At 48.9% G+C, this 17508-nt stretch overlaps 1 non-coding gene across 1 annotated transcript; it reads left to right on the forward strand.

The window, feature by feature from the left end:
* Positions 1–2040: 2040 nt before the first annotated feature.
* TRNAF-GAA lies at positions 2041–2113 on the forward strand. The gene has a single exon. It is a non-coding gene; the product is annotated as a tRNA-Phe (tRNA).
* Positions 2114–17508: the final 15395 nt, after the last annotated feature.

The following is a 17508-nucleotide window of genomic DNA, read 5'->3' on the forward strand; positions in this document are numbered from 1 at the left end:
GGTGGCTGGTTTGGGGGATCAGCCACCTGGATGGGTGAGGAAAACCTGATGGTTATCAGTTCTGAGATCTGCTGGAGAAGGGATAGGCTACCCACTCCAGTGTTCTTGGGCTTCCCTGGTGGCTCAGCTGGTAAAGAATCTGTCTGCAATGCAGGAGACCTGGGTTCGATCCCTTGGTTGGGAAGATGACCTGGAGAAGGAAATGGCAATCCACTCCGGTACTCTTGCCTGGAAAATCCCATGGACGGAGGAACGTGGTAGCCACCGTCCATGGGGTTGCAAAGAGTCGAACACGACTGAGCGACTTCACTCACTCACCATAACCCAGGGAAGGGACCTGGAACAGAGTGTCCCTCAGAACCACCTGGAGGAGCCAACCCTGTCGAGCCCGTGATCGCTGGCCTCCTAAATTGGGAGATGATCAATTTCTGTTGCTTAAGCCACCCAGTCTGTGGTGCTGCAGCTGGAGCAAACACACACAGAACGAAAGTGAGGGGTAACTCCCCTTTATTATGACAGTGGGTCTACACCTTTCTCTGTTGGAAGGACCTTTCTGCCACCACCATTTTAGCAGATTACTCAACCACTAAGTGATGGAAATAGGATGATGGGGAGGGGGGTTGGGCAGAAGGGCATGGGTCAGTCCAGGAACAGTCAACTCATCATCTTCAACAAATAAATTGCAAGGATATTGAGGGAAAACATCTACAAGTATGACTTTGCATTTATGTTTTTAAAGAGTCCTTTCTTCTTAGAGCTACCTTCTGAAGTCTTACAGAGAAAACGATGTGATGTTTTGGATCTGCTTCCAGAAATCGGCAGGAGTGGTTAGTGGACAGGATAGAGAGGAAATAAGAGAAGTGATGGACACCCTAGTGGAGGGAACAAGTTTTGGGTACCCAGTGCCATTATCCTCTCCTATTTTGCTAGACACATGAATTTTTGTTAAAAAAAAAAATTACTATAGGGAAGTCTGGGGTGTCGACAAAGCCGCAGGGGCCTCCAGGAAGAGCGTTGTTGGGTCTCCATCAGGGACATTCTGGGGTGAAAACCATCAGGTCAAGGTGAACTTCACGGTTCTCCACCAGTTTGGCTTGGGAACCCTATTGCTGGTCCTGCTCTGGGTGTCAAGGAGCCAGTGTGGCTTCTGGAAATTGTGGCAAGTGAGACATTTTTCCCTTGGACTGCAAGGAGATCCAACCAGTCCATCCTAAAGGAGATCAGTCCTGAATATACGTTGGAAGGACCAATGATGAAGCTGAAGCTCCAGTCCTTTGGCCACCTGATGCGAAGAATGGACTCATTGGAAAAGACCCTGATGCTGGGAAAGTTTGAAGGTGGGAGGAGAAGGGGATGACAGAGGGTGAGATGGTTGGATGGCATCACCAACTCAATGGACATGAATTTGAGTGAACTCTGGGAGTTGGTCATGGACAGGGAGGCCTGGCATGCTACAGTCCATGGGTTCACAGAGTCAGAGCGACTGAACTGAGACATTTTTGAAGGAACTAAAGGTCTTCGGTTGGAAGAAGGGACCTGGGGGGTTAGGGGCTGGGGGTCATTGGCATCTTCAGCTCTCTGACGGCTGGCAGACAAAGCCTCGTGACTGGGCCATGCCCAGGGCAGAATGCCAGCTGCCTCAACAGAGTTTTATACTGTCTGGTGCAGCTGAAGCGCCTCTCCTCAGGAGCCGAGCTAACTTCTTCCCTAGGACATGCCGCCAGGGGCCAAGGGCTCCATGGTGAGCTTGGACAAGACGACCACCATGGTCTCTTCTATCCTTAGGCTCTAGAAGGCACTCACCCACCTCTGAGCCACCTGAACCTCCCGCTCCTGCTGGCCATCTCCATTTGGTTTTGGGAGATGCAAAGATGAGTTAGGCCCGGGTTCCCTCCCCAGGAAGAGAGCCCCCGCATAGACGCAGTGGGGTTGAGGGCAATGAGCGCTCACTAGCAGTCTAGAACAGGGATTCTCAGAGGCTCTGTGAAGCCAATGTGGTTTGAAAAATGCACATTCGATATGATGGTGTCCTTAGGGGCTTCCCTGGTGGCTCAGATGGTAAAGTGTCTGCCTGAAATGCGGGAGACCCAGGTTCGATCCCTGGGTCAGGAAGATCCCCTGAAGGAGGAAATGGTAACCCATTCCAGTAGTCTTGCCTGGAGAATCCCATGGATAGAGGAGCCTGGTGTGGGCTATAGTCCATGGAGTCACAAGGAGTTGGACATGAGTGAGCGACTTCACTTTCTTTCTTTCTTTTTGTATTCAGAAAGGACCCCTCCCCCATTCATGGCATCATAAAAGCTAAGGGGAGCAACGGGGTACAGAGGCTCTCTGGGGTGGAGGGGTGGCCAGCCAGCACACCGCTCACAGCCACTTGGGCCTGTGTCCCTGGAGGGCTGTTCCAGCCAGTCCGACCCAGCCTGCTTGCTCACCTCTGGTGGAGTTGCTGTTGGTGTAGGTGAAGATGCTCCCCTGGGTGCTCTCCTCAAAGTTGGCCTGTGGCTGCCCACCTGCAAGCCTTTGGGGGCCCCACTCGTGGGCCATGGCTCTGTAAAACCCTGTCCCTGATGCCCGCCAGCCCTGGCACTGCCCAGGGGGCCACAGCGCTTTATATCAGCCTGTGGGATCAGCCCAGGCCTCCTCACCTTAAAAGCCCCCAAACTCTTCACCATCTGATCTCTTAATTGGGCCTGGGACTTAAATGGCCTCCTCCCCCAGCGCTGGGCCTGCTGGCTCCTGGGTGAGCCCATGGGGGTGGCTCAGAGGAATTTGCTGGGAGCCAAACTCTGAGCCAGGGTGCTGCGGGGGCCGCCTTGGGCCCTCGCTCCTGTTTCCCTGTCCTCTCTTCCTTTCTACCATCCAGCGCCTGCTCTAGGCCAGGCAGGCCCAAGCAGCGGGCTTTTCAGTCCAGAGCCCAGCCCCGCCTTTCACAGCGGCTCCTCCCCAAGCAACTTTGGGCCGGGACCTGGAGCCTCCTGGAGGGTCAGGCCGTGTTGAGGGACCAGATGGCTACAAGTTGCACCACTGGGGCTACTTCCCCAGGAAGGGATGGATATCCCACCATCCATCCAGCTCTCCCTGCCCCTCCTACCTTGCTCCCCATGAGCTGCAGCTCCCCTGGTCACCAGGGGGCTCATCCAGGCCCCCCAGCAGCCCTCCTGAAGCCCCTGAGGGTGCCCACAGGCCCCACCTGTCCAACTCTCCCTCCCTTGAATTCACAACTTTCCTTGGACTGCCCTTGACTAGGACTTCCTCTAGACATGCCTTCGAAAGCAAACCTCTCCGCAGAACGTTCCAGACAGGCTGCCTCTGCCATACCGTTGCACCCACTGCTGTCTGGCTGCCGCTGGCTGAGCACTTGGCAGGGGCACCAGTTACTTAGAAATCGCTCGATTCTCCAGCCTTGCCTGTCTTCACACAAGAAGGCAAATACGCATGTTCAGGGCAGCATCATTCGCAAGAGGTCAAACTGTCCCAAAGTCAATCAACAGGTGAATGGACACCCAACCAAATGTGGTATATCCACGCACTGGAATATTATAAAGTCATAATAAGGGATGAAATCATGACACATGTTACAACATGAAGGAACGTCGAAAAGATGATGTTAACTGAAAGGAGCAGACACAAAGGATCTCAGATGGTGGAAGGCCCAGAACAGACAAACCCACAGAAACAGCAGATTGGTGGGTGCCAGGGGCTGGGAGGAGGGGCATGGAGAGGGATTCCTTAGAGAAAGAGGGATACCTTGGGGGTGATAAAATAATTCTAAAATTAGATGGTGATGGTACAGCCACTGTGGAAGACAGTTGGGCAATTCCAAAGATTGAAAAATAGAATTACCATGTGACTCAGCAATTGTCCTTCTGAGTCCATGCCCAAAAGAACTGACAGGGCTTTTGTTTACAGCATGAACAGAGCATGTTCGATGGCACTTGATATAACGAGGTCAGATCCCAAGAACGCCACCCCAGGTTCTTTCAACTCCCAAGGCCATGCTTTTCTCTCGGGCCTAGATTGCAGGGGGCTCAATCTGCCTGTCCCCACCCGAGTCAAAGAATCAGCACATCAGAGAATGTGAAAGCTGGAAGTGGGCTCCCTCTGAGTGCTGGCTGCAGGACCGCCTGTTGCCAGCAAGGCCATGGACTGGCTGGGTGGTCTTGGGTGGGATGATCCCTCTGTCTCAGGCCAGGTTTGCCTTCTGTCTAAAGGAAGAAGACCCATCCTGCCTGCCCCCACCCACCCCACCCTCTCAGGGGGCTGCCAGTTGGATGGGGGAGGGGGTGCTCCCAGCGATGCTGTGCCATTGGGAAGCCCCTTGTGAATGTGAAGTGCCATCTCAGCCAGACATCCAGACATGCCGGGGAGCCTCCAGCCAGAGCCTCAGAGCTGACCCATCCCGCCTGCTGCCCCCAGACCCTGGGGAAGCGGGAGAGGGAGCAGAGGTGATAGCAGTGAGTCCTGGACACCCCCCCCCCAACCGTCTGCAGAGTGGGGGTGCTAATTGATGATTAGGGCTAACAGAAGATCAAGTCCCGTTTTAGCCAAAAGCAGATTACTGCCCTGGAAAGTCCCCTAGCACCTGGGTGCACACGTGTGCTCCCTGAGGCCTGGCGGAAGCTCACTGGGGTCCTGCATCCGACCCAAGGTGGAGAGAAGGGGCGGGGTTCTTGGGAGGGAGCTGGAGACCAGGAGGGTGGGGCCAAAATGTGAATGAGCAGCAGCTGGAGAAGGAGGCAGGGGAGAAGGGAGGAAGGAGAAGGGGCCAAGGCGGGAGGCTTGAGTGCTTGGGGAAATTGGGGCTCCTGGGCCAAGGCGAGGCCCTGGGCCTCCCGCCCTTGCCCCACTTGCGGCCCCCCTGGCCAGGCTAGAAGAGGAGATGCCAGACTTGTCTCTAATCCGACTATGGAGAAGTGACTCGATGCAGGGTGCTGATTAGCAGCCCCGGGAGCTGTCACCTTGATTCTGCTCTTGGCTCTGGCCAGTAGACCAGGGGCTTAGTCATGAAGAGTCCGTGGCCACCACCACAACATGGCAAGGAATCCTTTGGCCATTTGCCTTTGGCCTTTTTTTTTTAACTGTGATAAAATATACATGACATCAAATTTAGCATCTTGACCATTTCTAAGTGTCCAGTTTGGCGGCATTAAGTACGTTCACATCGGTGTGTGGCCATCCTCACCAGCCATTCCCAGAACTGTCCATCTTCCCCAATGGAAACTCTGTCCCCATTAGACACCAACACCCCCTCCCCCAGCCCGTGCCCCCTCCCCCATCCTCCTCTCTCTGTGTAGGGTCTGACGAATCTAGGCACCTCATACAAGTGGAGTCATATGGGATCTGTCCTTGTGTCTGGATTCTCTCACTTAGCACAGTATTTTCAAGGATCATCCATTGCCTTTGTGTTTGGCAAAGATTTATATACATTGAATTTTGATTTTTCTGTGATGAAATATGACTCCATTTCCATTTTTGTTTCTGTTGAAAAGTTCTCCCAACTTAAGCTCTTTAGATATCTGTAAACAGAGACCTTGGATATGAAGTCTAAAGACAAGGGCAGGCTGTTTCCCTGTTTCTGTGACCATTCCACCAAGTCCTGATGGCTCCACTCAGAACTGATAGTGAAATGAGTGAAGTGAATGTCACTCAGTTGTGTCTGATTCTTTGCGACTCCATGGACTATACAGTCCATGGAATTCTCCAGGCCAGAGTACTGGAGTGGGTGGGTAGCCTTTCCCTTCTCCAGAGGATCTCCCCAACCCAGGGATCAAACCCAGGTCTCCCACATTGCAGACAGATTCTTTACCAGTTGAGCCACCAGGGAAGCCCAAGAACACTGGAGTGGGTAACCTATCCCTTCTCCAGCAGATCTCAGAACTGATAACCATCAGATTTTCCTCACCTGTCCATGTGGCTGATACCCCAAACCAGCTAAAAGTTCGTCGTCAGTCTAGTCTGCAAATGCTTACCTCGGGCCCACACTCCTAATGCATCTGTCTTCTGCGGTTATCCTCCAGGACCTTGAGCAAGTTAGCCACCATCTCTAGAGTGCATGTCCTCATTGGAAACATAGGGAGAACATTTACTTGCTGTAACGCTTGAATGAGGTCATCCTCTTGAAAAGTTCTAGCCATTCATTCCACAGCTACCCAGCAAGTGCGTCTTGTGGCCAGGCCCTGTTCTTGGCTCCGGGTGAACAGAGTCCTCTTGCAGCTGCCCTGCTCGTTGGGGGCAGGAATAATACAACATGAACATTAGATGCAACAAATAAGTTGTGTCGAGCAGGATGGAGGATGAGAACAAGAGAACAAATGGAAAAAAATAAAAATAAAAAATAAAATAAAAAAGAGGACAAATGGAATGTAGAGGGTGGGGAGAGAACGGATATCTGTTTTCATAGGGCATCATGGTGGGACTCTCTGGGAAACGGACGTGTGAGCAAAGTCTCAAAGGAGGGAGGGGAGCATGCGGAGATCTGAGGAGGGCATCCCAGGAGAGAGCCCAGAAGTAGTGCAAAGGCCCTGGGGCAGGAGGGTGCCTGGTATGTTAGAGGCACAGTAAGGAGACCAGGGCAGCTGGAGCAGAGTGAACTAGTAGGGCCTAGGAAATGGAAGATGACAGAGGGGATGAGGGCCAGTGTCTCTGTGTGTCCCAGAGGCCATTTTCAGCATGCTAGCTTTCACTGTGAATGAAATATAGAGCGTGTTATGATTTTTGGAGTCAAAGTGAAAATCACTTTCATCTAAAGTTATTTAGATGATGGCACACTCCCTCTGGTCGATGTTCTAAGAGTGTTAGGGGCCAGGGAGGTAGCAGGGGTATCATGTAACAGGCCCTGTGGGCATCCAGGTGATAAGAGTGTCAAGGCAACCAGCAGGCAGGGCTCGCAGAGTTTTTGGGTGGCTGCGGTGGAAGCCGGTGAAGGCAGGGAGGAGTCAAAGCCAGCTCCAAGGCTTGGAAACTGAGTAAGCATCAGATGGAGTGGTCCAGAAGTCAGGGCGGTGGGGGTGTGGCTGGTGGAGGGAAGGTCTGAGTGGCAGGAATCCAACTGAACAATGACAAGAAGCCAGCATCTCAACCCACAGATGTTACCCAAAGAGGACAGACGTGCTGACAATTTGATCCCAACGGATGTGAAAATTTAGATGAAATGGACAGACTCCTAGAGAAACACAAATTAACCAAATGAGCCTGAGAGGAAACAGGGAATCTGAAGAGCTCTGTATCTACAAAGACACTGAAGCCCTAACTTCGAAGCTCCCCACTAGGACTGCCTCTGTTCTGTTCCTCATCCCCACAAGGCTTCAGTTGACTTTTGGCTGGAGGAGGACTTTTTTGGTATCACCTTCATCAGTAATTCCCACACCTTTGCAGCTCATCCATAGGTCTTTATTCCCACACCAACAACAGAATTAACAAGGGATACCTAAAAAGTTTGGGTGCAAATATCTGAAATTTGAATGGATTAAAAGTTGTCATGCCTCTGTCCCCCAATTCTGCTCGCTGTGACCACCACTAAGGAGAAACACACAGCTTTGTTCATTTCCAGTGTTACAGAATTTAACTCCAAAAACACCTGTTGGGCTTTTGTTGCTTTTTCTTTGTTTCTTCTTCCTTGTATTTGAAAATTTATCTTTCACCTTTTTACTTGGAGAGAAAAGTATTTTATTTCCAATCTGATCTATAGTTATAATCCAGTTTACAGGCAAGCCTTAAACTGCAATTTCCACTGTAATTAAACTAGTTTGGAATATAAAGAGCCTTGAAAAAGACATATTCTCCAAAGCCAGTTACAAAAGGACATGATTCCATTTTTTAATGAGATTCCTAAAGTAGTCAAAGTCGTAGGGATAGGATGTAGGAGGGTGGGGGGCTAGGGGCTGGTGGAGGGCAGATGTAGAGTTAGTGTTTCATGGCCCCTGGCTGCACAAAATGTAACACTACTGAACTGTACATTTAGAAATGATGAGCTTAAGTGTGTGATGCAAATACAAATGAAAAAATATATATATATTCTTCATGATGCCGTCAACGACATCACAACCCTGTTGTGACTTTTGGCAACAGCGTACGTACCCCATCAAGGGAGAATTGCTCAGCCACTCCCCTGCGACTAAAAAGAACACGAAGAAGTCGTTACATGGCTGGCACTGAGGTCTCTGTGGGCCTGTGACGGCGGGCGGCGCTGTGCCTTCGAAATTATTGGTGTCCTGGTTGCGACCACTCCAAAGAGGCCAACCAGGCATCTGTCTGAGCTAGAAGCTGCGTTGGGCCAGGGCCTGGGGTTTGTGGGAGCCGCCCCTGCCCACCTGAGGCCCAGGGGAAGCGTCTGATCTCGCAGGAACGTCCTGTGGGAGGGGGAACCCACACGCCAGCTCGTGCGGCGATGGGGCGCTGAGCTTGGGGGAACCGGCGGGAAGGCGTGGGAGGGGCTGTCCGCGGCCACACCAGTGACCCTTTGAGCATCGAATGGAACCGCTGACAGTCGCAGAATATGTGCCAGCCTCCAAGTCCGCACTGGCGTGCAAAAATGCTTCGCTGGGTAGGATCGACTTGGCTTTTCTAACCCCCATCTCTCGGTGCCGGGACCTTACGGGGGCGAGGGGCGGGGTCTCCGAGGCGGGGGCGGGGTCCCAGGGGCGGGGGGCGGGTCCTGGAAGAGATCCGCTCTGAGCCCTGGCGCCGTCTCTCGGGCGCCCTCTCCTGGCGCCGCCGTGCCACTTCCCCTGGCTAGGCCTCGGCGCGCGGCCGCCTGGGCCGCTTCCGCCCTCTGCACCTCCAAATCCCCTCTCGGGTTCGGTCCTGCGTCCCCTCGGGTCCGCTCACCGCACTCTCCACGCGGCATCGGGCCGGCTCCCGAGGGGCTGGATCCCGGTCGGTGCGCCCCGGGGACGCCTGGGACCCTTCCTGCCGCCCTGCTGCCCTGCCACGCCCTCGTGGCTTCTGGTCCGACGGATTCTTGCGTTTGCCCGTTGTCTGTGCCTCCCGGTTCCACGAAATGTGTGAACTGGGGGTGGCGGGGGTTTCTGCGCTTTTAAAAGTGGAGGAGTTCGGGTGTTTTGCTGCTCCCTACTCCTCCCTGCACCCAGAAATCTCATTGTCCTTTTTTCTTCTCTCTCTTTTCTAAAAAATTAGTTTTTAAATTGTGGTAAAACACACATAACAGAATTTACCATCATAACCGTTTCTCCGTGTACACTTCAGTGGCGTTAGTACATTAGCACAGTCTTCCTTGTTCTTTTGCTATTGAGATCACGAATCTCATTTGTAGCCCAGTTAAAATTTTAAAACATTTTCACTATCACAAACAGTGGAAATCAGACAAAAGCTTACCCAATATTTATGCAATTAAATTATCAACAAGATGTGTGTATACAGTATGACTCCCTTTAACTGTCCACTCTGGTTCCAGATGAAATTCCAAACAGAAGCCTAGGGAGAAGCCTTTTTAACAGTACTGTTTGCTCAAGCTCAGGTCTCTGTGGTTTTACTGTGTGTATTCATGTTATCTGTTACTGTGTGTGTTCCTTTTGTCTGTTCTGCCTTTTATTCACACTTCAAAGAGAGATATGCTGCCTTGTTTTCATTGTTCTGGAAAGGTTTTTACTGTCTTTGATTCAGGGAGCCAAATGGAAGGTGCCCTTATTTCTCTGGGGAAGTGACCTGTTTGCTCCTCTGTGAGAATGTGAACTTCCACATCTTAGGCGATGCCCCAGGCCATTTTCTGCCTGGTTCATTCGAGCTTTCTTCTCTAAGTCTGGATGTCTGAATCTGATCAGTTGCCTTTTACCTTATAAGTGACATTTCGGGTGAGGTTGTGATTATAAATTCAATTTATCCAGAGGCTCACCTTGGATGGACCGATGCAAATGACTGCTTTCCTCTGAAGCCCGGTGGCCCTTGGGAAGAGGCCCAGCACACCCTTGGCAACTGCCTTTGGTGAAATTCTTCGCTGACTTTGGCCTATGTGCTGGTATTAGGAGGTGAGGCCTTTGGACACTGATTAAATCATAAGGGCAGAACCCTTGTGAATGAGACTGTGCCCTCATAAAAGAAGTCTGAGAGAGACTTTTGCCATGTGAAGATACAGCCAGAAGTCTGAAATTCCAAAGAGGGCCCCCACTTGACCATCCTCATATCCTCATCTTTGACTTCCAGCCCTCAGTGCTGGAAATGAGTGAGTGAAATCAATGTTTGTGTTTCATAAGCTCTTCCAGCCTATGGTATTTTGTCACGGGGGCCTGAACAGACTAAGACAGGAAATTGCTAACGAATAGTTGGGGTGCTGCTGTAACAAATACTTAAAAATGTGGAAGCAGCTTTGGAACCCTGTTGGGAGTAGAGGCTGGAAGAGTTTGGAGGTGAGTGACAAGGACCCAGAAGTTAAAGAGGAGAACCTCAGTCTTCCCAGGGAAGGCCTAAGGGGTCGTGAGCAGAATGTTGGTAAAGGTCATTCTGATAAGGTTGCAGAACAGAAGTGAGGAAGAAAGGCCCTCTTTGTTGGAAAATGGCAAAGAACGTGGCCATCCCGGGTTCATGTTCTTCTAGTGTTTTGTAGAAGCTCGAATGTGTGAGCGTGAAATTGGATGTTTGGTGAAGGTGCAGCTTGCCTTCCTTTGAAAGCTCACTGTCCAATCTGAAAACAGAGAAATGACTTAAATATGGAATGACTAATCCAGAGGGAAACAGAACCTAACATTTTGGAAAATTCTCAGCCTTCCCATAGCGCAAAAAAAATGGGAACATGTGTTCTGCAGAGAGTACTAAAGGTGTGGCTGAGCGAGCATTTGATGAGCAGACTGGCTTGACTGTGGCTACTCCAGCTGGAACTGAAGGGGACGGAGACAGGAAGGAGTGAAGGGAGGCCGTGGGACTTCTCAGAGTTTATGAGATGGGACAGTGGGATGATTCTTTAAGACCCGGGGTGGACCCCAAAGGCTACTTGGAGATCGTCAGCACTACCTGCTCTAATCCAAGGTGGGGGGATATCGTCTGGGTTTCGTCAGGCCAGATGATCTCTATCCAACTGGTGGGGCAGGCCAGGGACCCAGGCAGAGGGCCTCAGCCCAGGGAATATACCCAGTGCAGCTGTGGGGCTGGGGCCATCCCCGGAGCCCCCAGACTGGCCGAGCCATGGGCACGTGACTGGAGCCCGGAAGAGCTGCGGGCACCCAACCCTGGTCCATTAGAGCTGCTGTGTGGACTGTGCCCAGCTAAGCCCTAGGGATAGGGACCCTGCAGCATGTCTGGAAGGCTGGGCTCCCACTCAGCTGGATCTGGTGAGCAGAGCACTGGGGTCAAGAAGCTGATACTCGAGCCTTTGCGTTTAATGTTTTGCCAGACCTTCTTGACCTGTCGGCTCTTTCTGATGTCTCCCTTTCGAAATGGCAGTGTCCAGCCTCTACCTGTCCTGTGGTTGTATTTTGGAAGCACAGAACTTGCTTCCTTTAGCGGTTTCCAGCTGGAGAGGAGTTTGCCTCAGGACGAATTGGATGTCGAGTCTGACACACAGCTCATTTAGATGCTATTTACATGTGGCTTTGGTAGCTCAGTTGGTAAAGAATCCTCCTGCAATGCAGGAGACCCTGGTTTGATTCCTGGGTCGGGAAGATCTTCTGGAGAAGGGAAAGGCTACCCACTCCAGTATTCTTGGGCTTCCTCTGTGGCTCAGCTGGTAAAGGATCTGCCTGCAATGCGGGAGACCTGGGTTCGATCCCAGGGCTGGGATGATCCCTTGGAGAAGGGAAAGGCTACCCACTCCAGTATTCAGGCCTGAAGAATACATGGACTGTATAGTCCATGGGGTTACAAAGAGTTGGACATGACTGAGTGACTTTCACTTCACTTTTGGACTGTAGACTTTTGAGTCAGTGCTGGGACCAGTTAAGACTTTGGGAGCTGTCAGGATGAAATAAATAATATTTTGCATATGAGAAGGATATGTCTTTAGGCAGGGGTCCAAGGTCAGAAGGGTAAGAGAGATATAAATGAATAAAAGTCAAGGTTAATACACTATCAAAAGACCAATTTCTCTATCAAAAGACAGTTGTGGACTTTTGAATCCATATGGGATCCAGTGAATCTGCACCTGGTTCTATAGTTATCATCTTCGGGTTTTCTGGAACATTTTCTCCATGGTAGTGCTTCCTGTTCACATGGTGACATCAGGGAAATCTAACGTGATCCTGATGTCAATGGGCTGTGAAGTACAATCTGCACAGGCGTAACCTCTTAAATTGAGAACGAGAGAAAGAGTGAGAAGAAAAGGTTTCAGTGTGTGACTATTAGCAAAAGGGACACTAAGGATAATCACCCCAAATGCCAGGACAGATCATGACAACTGGTTCTTCCTCATCAATTTCACTTGTTCCCTGATCGTTTCTGATAATTACATCTTGCTCATGGGTCTTTGGCCAGCAGCCCACCTCAGGAAGTCATCTGCTTCTGGTCAGGGTTGATCCTAGCAGTCTTGAGGTTTTGTCCCCTCCCACTTGACATGGGTTCTTCACATGGTTTCTGGTTGTTCTCAGGAGTTTACATACATTGGATGATTTGGGCTGGATCTCAGGTGTTATCTGCTCTCTAGTGTTGCTTACCAAGCCACCCTGAAATCACAGTGATTTGTTATTTCTGAGTCGATGTATTGGCTGAGCTCTGGGGGGTGTTCTTTCGTCCACATGGTACTGGTTGGGGTCCCTCTTGTGACTTGATTCAGCTGGGTGCATAGCCAAGGAGGCCCAAGCATTCTAGATGGCCTCAGTCCCATGTCTGGCAGTTGGTGCTGGCTGAGCTGGGTTTTATTATTCTCTTCCACGTGGCATCTCATCCTCCAGGGTCTTTCTCTCTGTGGGGTCTCTCAAGCAAAATAGCCCAAACTTTTTTTCCCCATGGGACTGGATTCCAAGAGGGTAAGTACATAAACTGCGAAGCCTCTTCTACTTAGGCCCAGAAGCCACCCCGTATCACTTCTGCCACAGTCTTTTAGTCAAAGAAAGTAGCAGGGCCAGGCCTGGTCAGGAGAAGGGGAAAGAGACTCTGCCTCTTGTTGGGAGTAGGAGTGGTCCAGGTGTATTGCAGGAGGATATGCAGAATGGGAGCCACTGCAGGGGTCATCTCTGCCCATCCACTGAGAAGTGCTGCCCGTGCCCGCATCTGAGAGAAAACCCAAGACCCAGGAAGACACTATTCAAAGTTGACCAGGATACCCAACATGATACTGTCTTGTGGGGCCATGTGTTTCCAGCCACCTTGGGCCTGACAATCTATTTTGTGTATCCCTAAGACTGTTAATAAGCAAAGGGATTTTAAACCTTGGAATATGCTCCATGGGCTTCCCAGGTGGCACTAATGGTAAAGAACCCACCTGCCCGTGCAGGAGACAGAAGAGACATGGGTTTGATCCCTGGGTCGGGAAGATGCCCTGGAGAAGGGAATGGCAACCCACTCCAGTATTCTTGCCTGGGAAATCCCATGGACAGAGGAGCCTGGCGGGCTACAGCTCATGGGGGTCCCAAAAAAGTGGGACATGACTGAGCAACTTAGCATAGCATGATCTCTCAGCAGGTATAAAAGTCATTGTGCTTGGAGAAGGAAATGGCAACCCACTCCAGTATTCTTGCCTGGAAAATTCCATGGATGGAGGAGCCTGGTAGGCTATGGTCCATGGGGTGGCAAAGAGTCAGACACGACTGAGCCACTTCACTTCACTTCACCACACACTGGGCTTCCCAGGTGGCTTAGTAGTAAAGAATCCACCTGCCAGTGTGGAAGACACAGGGTTCAATGCCTGGGTCAGGAAGATGAACCTGGAGAAGGAAATGGCAACCCACTCCAGTATTCTTGCCTGGAGAATCCCATGGACGGAGGAGCCTGGTAGGCTGCAGTCCACGGGGTCGCAAAGAGTCGGACACAACTGAGCGACTTCACTTTCTTTACCATCTGAGCCACCAGGGAATTCTTCAGCAGTTAAGGGATACACAAAACAATCAGACATAAAATATGACATCAAAAACAGTACTCATGAGGGGAGGTGAGTACAAACGCAGGGTCTTTAAAATGCATTTGAAATTAAGAGATCAGCAACTTAGGGGCTTCCCTGGTGGCTCAGCTGGTAAAGAATCTGCCTGCAATTAAGGAGACCTGGGTTTGATCCCTGGGTTGGGAAGATCCCCTGGAGAAGGGAAGAACTACCCATTCCAGTATTCTGGCCTGGAGAATCTCACAGGATTCTGTATAGTCCACGGGGTCACAAAGAGTTGGACACGACTGAGTGACTTTCACTTTTTTAGGGCTTCCCTGATATATGTATGTGATAGAACAATAACATATATATATATATATATTGTTGTACAAAAACCTCATGGTAACTGCAAAACAAAAATCTATAATAGATATACACACAAAAAAGATGAATCCAAACACATCACTAAAGATAGATAGCTATCAAATCACAAGAGAACAAAAGAAGAGGCAAAAAAGACCTACAAAAACAAATTCAAAGCAATTAACAAAATGGCCATAGGAACATACATATGGTGCATTCTGATCAGGCTTCATTTCTCCTGACCACCCCCCCCACCTCCCGCTTTATTCACATGTGCTGTATGGTGGGTCACTAAGCCAGGCAAAGGGGCAAACCTTGCTGTTTTCCAAACCCTGTCAGAGGAGACTGGTCAACTGCTGAATAAGAGCGCAGCAGGCACCCTAGAACCAGAAATGCCCATGGCCTTGACAGTGTAGCCAGAGTCACAATATTTGATAACAACACGCAGGTGAAAGTAACACGATAACCAGTAAGAATTTTAGCTCCTCAGTGAAGGACGGTCCTTTGCTACTTGTTCTGTTTGCTTGTTTCTTTTCTTATAATTGGCCTCAGTTCTGAAATAACCATACCCAGGGGTGGCAGGACAGCACCTCTGCTAGCAGAATTTTGAGCTCTCAATGCCTAGTATGGTGATGCAAAAAACTCCACTCTCTAGGTACAATACCTGTGCTGAAAAGATATTGATTACTTAAAGACCCTTTCTCCTCTGTGTGCTCAGGCCTCTCTACTGTATTATACATAAGCTTTTAAAACATTTACTGACTTATTACACTTTATATGTATTATGCAAATTGACACAAACAGTGACAGTGAAAGATGTTCCAGTGGCAATGTTCTTTAAAGTGTTAAGATTTTAAGGTTTTGAATATAATGAAAACCACCAGGCCGAACACAAAACAATGTTTATATTACAGTAATTTTCTGAATTTGAGTGTCATGAAGGGCAGTTTTGTTTATACACAGACAAGAATGTATCAGCAAGAAGTGATCATGTCCTTCTGTATTCTCTGTCTCTATGAATTTTAATTCCTTTGGAGATTGTCCAGGTAAAGATTACTTGCTAATTACCTCAATTTATTATTCATCCAAGGTCTCAAAGTCAATGGATTAGGGAATCTTAGAAATTATAGTGGGTCAAGATAGAAGAAAACTATGCTCACAGTTCATGAATGAGAATCACTCACTGTACAATATGGAGTCGCTTTGTAGGGTTACACAATTACTGCTATTGTTGGAAATTTAAAAAGATCAGTTGTAAAAAAAAACACATTAGTTTAACTCATGTGTTTACATTTACATAACCATAGCTATTTAGTCTAATAAGTCCTAATATATCTGATCTATAAGATAACTCTCAGGAGTTTAGGAAGTTACATTTAATAGTTTCTTGTAAAAAATTAATAAATACATCTCAAATCTTGCAAAAATCCAACATAGTATTTTCATGGTATTTTATATTCTGATAAAATTAGGGAGAAGACAGAGCTATCTTCTAAATGAAAATTAAAAAAACAATTTATTCAAGGATTTACTTTGCGTAGAAATATTGAAGGAGCTAGGAGTTTCAGACTATTCCCTCGGATTTACTTTATCAAGTGGAGTACAAGTAAGGTCACGACTTGATACGTGGGTCCAAACATTTTAATCAGAAGATTAAACCAGGGTTGTGTCATTTGGAGATGAATGCAGTGACTGGGGCCTTTGCAATCTGAGGCCACCCAGTTAAATGGCCTTAGAATCCCATGACTGGTGGGAACTTGAGAGGACTCCCAAGTGTTGGAGCCTGGTCATTGTCCCTGGAGGTGTGTGGAGCAGGCAAACCTCTTGGATTTCCCATTCCGATTTGGCTCGAAGGTCACTGCCCTGTTTATCTCTCTTATGTTGTTAAAGCCCTTGACATATTGGTAAGTGTGTTTAATACAGAAGGGGTTCCTGAAGCTTCTTGGTCTCTGTTAACATTTGGCCTGATAGCAATATGTGTTTCCTTTCCCTTATCCTGTAACTTAGCAACCAGGATATTTCAACAATTACAGAAAAAAAAAATCCAGTTTTCCATTTTCTCTCCTCCAAAAACTTTTTTAGAGAGAGAAAGTGCATATTGAGGAAACCCTACTGCTTAGACTTTTACTATAAGAGCCTAGTCAGTTTTACATGGTTAGGTATAGATTTTGACAACTTATTAGAATATAATAACCTCAAATTCTATGATCTTATTGATTAATGTTTCTCTTTTCCTTTTGGAGCATTTAGAAATTATCTTTGTGCACAGAAAAAAACATGATGTGGTGTGGTGCCCACAAGATCAACTTCTTGAATTCACTTAAGGATCTGAATAGGTTTATCGACCAGAAATGCCAACAAATTACACACTTCAAACAGTTGGCTACTACCACAAAACAACAAAAACCCGCAAAATTCTGTTGTTGTATGATCACTTCAACTTGAGGGAACGATGTTATCTTTTTCTCACTTCATTTTGGCTGCACACTCTGATCGCATCTTTATAGGACAGTAATTGTGAAAACACGATTTTCTTTTGAGGGAATAGAATAAGTAAAGCTGTCTTCCTGCCAGCCTGCTTGATGGCAATGCCGGACTGTAGATGATTTAGAACAGTCTCTTTCCGTTTCACTGGTCCTTGTTGGGAAAGCCATCTTAGGAGCTTCCTCTGAGGTTTTTGCTCAGAGGCCCAGCTCTTGGAGGTGAGCTGTGGTGTGCATGTGGCCCGGACCCTGCCAGCGCTCCAAGCCAGCCCACAGTTTCTTCTGTGTCCTCACCTCGAGGGAGCAGGACTTTTACATCCTTGTGGGTGTGGAAGCTTCCACTTCCAAAGATTTGTGTCCTGAGACTCTTTGAGCCCAACCAGAACAGGGGTTCTCTGGGGTTTTGAGAACCTCAGTGTCTTTGCTTGTTCATTTCCTCTGGAAGCGGTTAGCTTTCACAGGAAACTCCTCCTACTGGTATACATACGGAAGAGAAAGCCGCGTCCTAACCCAGGAGAAGTATCTTCTTGAACTCTCTGGTGGGCTGGAGACTGTCCAGAAGTACTCCAATGAGGACAGGAGTCCCCCCTACTGCAACTGTGCCCCAAATAGGGGTCTTGATTGGATGCATAGGAGCTCAGACACTCCTGGGTGTGAGTTGGCAGGCAAAGGGGACCTCCCATGTGAAGGTTCCAACCTCAC

Source organism: Cervus elaphus, chromosome X (assembly GCF_910594005.1).
Source record: "Cervus elaphus chromosome X, mCerEla1.1, whole genome shotgun sequence".
NCBI lineage: Eukaryota > Metazoa > Chordata > Mammalia > Artiodactyla > Cervidae > Cervus > Cervus elaphus.